The following is a 3,939-nucleotide window of genomic DNA, read 5'->3' as shown; positions in this document are numbered from 1 at the left end:
AGAGAAGGCTGAGGGGGGATCTTGTGGCAGTCTATAAACTAGTCAAGGGGGACCAGCAGGCATTGGGAGAGTCCCTGTTCCCCCGAGCAATCCTGGGAGTTACAAGAAACAACGGACACAAGCTGGCAGAGGGTAGTTTCAGGCTAGATATTAGGAGGTGCTATTTCACAGTCAGGGCAGCTAGGACCTGGAACCAACTTCCAAAAGAAGTGGTGCTGGCTCCTACCCTGGGGGGTCTTTAAAAGGAGGCTGGACGAAAATCTGGCCGGGGCTGTTTGACCCCAGTACTCTTTCCTGCTACAGCAGGGGGTCGGACTGGATGATCTATATATATATATGATTCTATGATCTCCTCAGGTCCCTTCCGACCCTACCAACTATGAAACTATGAAACTATGATTGAAAGCAGGTTCAGGCTTGATATCAGGAGGCATTACTTTATTGTTAGGACAGCAAAGCTCTGGAATGGGCTCCCAAGGGAGGTGGTGCTTTCTCCTACCTTGGGGGTCTTCAAGAGGAGGTTGGATAGATATCTGCCTGGGGTATTATGATCCCAGCACTCATTTCTGCCCAGGGTGTGGGGGTCAAACTTGATGATCTGCTCAGGTCCCTTCCAACCCTAGAAACTATAAATGCACAGAGGATGAATTCAGTCTCTCCCTTCCCCTGTCTAATAATGAATACAGAGACCCGGCTGTTCATCTGCTCCAGCAAACACCATATCCTTTCTGTCACCACCGCAGGGAAGTATTCATTTTGCATTTGTTAGGGATGGAGCAAAGGGGCTCTCCTGACTTTTATATCATGCCTGAAGCATCAAGAGCAAGAGGGGCAAACCTTGTATTGGCTCTCAGCAGAACTAGATCAGCATCTCTTCCATCTGGCTGAAGAAATCCATATGCAAACACCTACACAGACGAAGGCTAGTGGTTACTGTTGCCTTCTGCAGCCTGCTAGCATGGTATTCAAACTGTTCCAACATCGGCAACTGGCCAGGGTCTGGCCCAGCAATTTACAAGAAGCTGGACTGCCAGTGGCGCAGTTTCATGCTGGAGACAATGTTTTCAATTAGGACACAAATGCACAGATTGTACACTATTTTTTTTTGGCCAGTACCTCTTCCTGAGGCCTCCAGATTGATATATGAAGTCAATTAAAATATTAAGATATTTTTATAGGAAGCAGCAAACCTGTTACAACACACATTTTTATAACTTTCTGGTGCTGGTCCAATTAGCTTGAAATATTCCCCCCGTTTCGTCAATTTAGTCTGTTACCAAACTGCAGTAGCACGGTGCCATTTGTATATTTAATAGACACGTTGCATATGTTGATTCTGTGCACCGTTATGAAATGGCTTGGCTAGTGGGATGTGTGTGATTGGCCAGAAATGTTTCTGAATTGAGAACATACTCGGTACAACTGTCTGGGTTGGGGTTCTTAATTCAGATCCTCCTCCTCATTTTTTTCTTTAAGACTAATTGTTTGCACCGTACAGCTCCTTTCCTTCTGGCAACCCCCTACCTAGGTAGGTGTAATATTAGTTTCCTGGATAGGGAAACTGAGGCACAGGGTGTTGCAAATGTTACAAAGCAAGTCAAAGGCAGAGCTGAGAACAGAACTGACTAACCATCTCTCTTTGTGACTAATCAACCACACTCCTTCTGAGACCAAGGGAGAGGAGCCAGGCCCCTCCAGACTCCCAATCTTCTCTAACCCTTTAATGACAGAGCCTCCCTAAACAATTTTCAAAACTGAATGCACTGAATGCACAAAGTGATACAGACCATTTCAGAGAACTGCCTTTACTCACCATTGTTGTAATGTCAGAGCATTTCACAATTTCAAATACGTTTAATCTTACATCTTGGCAAGGAAGGGATGCAACATCTTCATTTTACAGATGCAACTGAATTGCTGAGAGGCTAAAGTTCAGATCCTAAAAGATACTTAGGCACATAACGTCCGCAGTTTTCAGTGGGTCTTGGGCCTAAGTTACTTGATCCACATCACACAAAGTCATGGCAGAACAAGAAGCTGGACCGTGGTACCTCAAGCTCATGGCCCATTCACTGGACCATCCCGTCTCTCCTCCTATCTGCAACTGAACTTCAACCTTGGAACTCACAAGACCCTGAGACACATAACCATGCAGCATATGTACATATTTGTTTGCAAAGTGCACTCAGTAGTATGGGATATATATTAAGAAAATACAGGTGAGACCTTATGTGCCAGATACAACACTGCAGAATAAAAAAAAAAGCAGTTGAAAACATCTGGTCTTCTAACAGGAGCAGGGGAGATCACAACAGATTTAGGAACAAGCTGTGGAACTAGAATACATATGGAAAGAGGATGCCTTCCACCTCTAGATGGAAGAAATAGCAACTGCTTTGCTTTATCACCCTTCCCCTCAAGCAGCTTCTAGAGACTGGGAGGAGGAAATAATGTAGTCCTTCTATAAAAGGGCAACAGAAAATCTCAGTGTCCTCTACTTATATGAGGACACTATACTCTCTCTGCTGCTTTGGGGTGATAAGAGTACCAACAGCATGAGCTAGTGCTGGTGGGAGGGATAGCTCAGGGGGGAAGCTTTAGGGATATGGTATATGAGAAAAGAAGTGGCAGAGCTGTCAGTGCTGTGCAGCTGCAGACAGGGTGAAGGACGTTGGACACTACTCCTCCAAAGGCAGCTGCTTTGTGAGAGGGAGGTTCCCTTGCCTCACCAGATTTGAAAAAAAACAGATGACCTTGCCATCTGCCCAGCAAGGACCAGTAACACACCTGTTTGGTGAGGGAGGCTACATGCTGCAGTGCACTAAACACTTGGCTAGGAGTCAAGAGCCTTGGTCTCTGACACTGCCCTGTTGTTTGACCTTGAGAAAGTCCATTCAAACCTGCCTTTTTGGTTCCTCATCCATAAAGCAGGGACAATACTACCCACTCATCTCTCTAAAGTATGTGGAGGGCTGTGGATGGAAAATACTGTGCAAGGGCTATTATTATTGCATCAAAAATAGCTATAGCTATTATTTGTTTTAGTCAACAAATCTAAAGTCTTCCCTCAGTTACACCATTCCACATCTAGTGGTACTGCTCTTTCTCCAATGAAGCTGCTTTGGATTTGAACTAGCCCAGTGGTGAGCAGAATCTGGCTTGTGTGTATTTTATACCAACCTGTTTGCAAAGGGATCCCGGGAAGCCGCTGCACAATGTGAATGATTAATAACATGGCATGTAGGTAAACAACACACCTCCACAATGTTTTTCCACTAAACAGGGACATTAAGATGGCAAGCTCCAATTTATCATTATTTAAAAATAAAACAAATGGTGCTTCATAAATATGCTCACGAGAATAGCTGTACCTGGGTGCAAAAGGAAAATGGCAAAAGGCCACCAATGAGGTTCAAAGGTAGCACATTAGTATCCTCTTGATTGCAATAAATTAGACCGCTCACAGCAATGCACAGAAGGTAAAATGAGAGTGCTGTTGCCAGCTCCAGAATGATAAATCCTATGGTGTGTTTTCAGCATTCATACATACAATGTGGTCAAATGCAATAGAAAAATATCAAGTCAAGGGGATATCTTTGGTTTCCTGGAGAAGAGAAATGAATTGGCATGTGGAAGGCTACAGCAATAAGGGAGTTTTTATAAACATAACCTAATTGTATTACTTCAAAGTCCTGAAGTTTATTGCCCTGTTTAATGATGTGTCTCGTTATTTATAGTGTAGCACAATGAGTCTGCTATTGATTTAATACACTTCCTTAAAGACCGTCATTGTCACAAGCAATAAAATGAAGCCATTCTGAGACGGCTCAATTATGTCACATCTATATAAACTGACCCAAATCACCCATGGCATTTGGGGGCCACTGCAGCAGGGCAGGGAAGCAGATGATGAGGACTGTGGCATGCTCATCTCAAAGC

At 44.1% G+C, this 3,939-nt stretch overlaps 1 protein-coding gene across 1 annotated transcript in view; it reads right to left on the bottom strand.

Annotated features, from left to right (window-relative positions):
* Window positions 1-3,939, bottom strand: part of ASTN2 (astrotactin 2) — a 594,006-nt gene that overhangs the window by 189,797 nt on the left and 400,270 nt on the right.

The sequence above is a fragment of the Alligator sinensis genome, unplaced genomic scaffold (assembly GCF_000455745.1).
Source record: "Alligator sinensis unplaced genomic scaffold, ASM45574v1 scaffold519_1, whole genome shotgun sequence".
Taxonomy (NCBI): domain Eukaryota; kingdom Metazoa; phylum Chordata; order Crocodylia; family Alligatoridae; genus Alligator; species Alligator sinensis.
The sequence above is the reverse complement of the archived record's forward strand: the minus strand, read 5'-3'. Positions and strand labels throughout refer to the sequence as shown.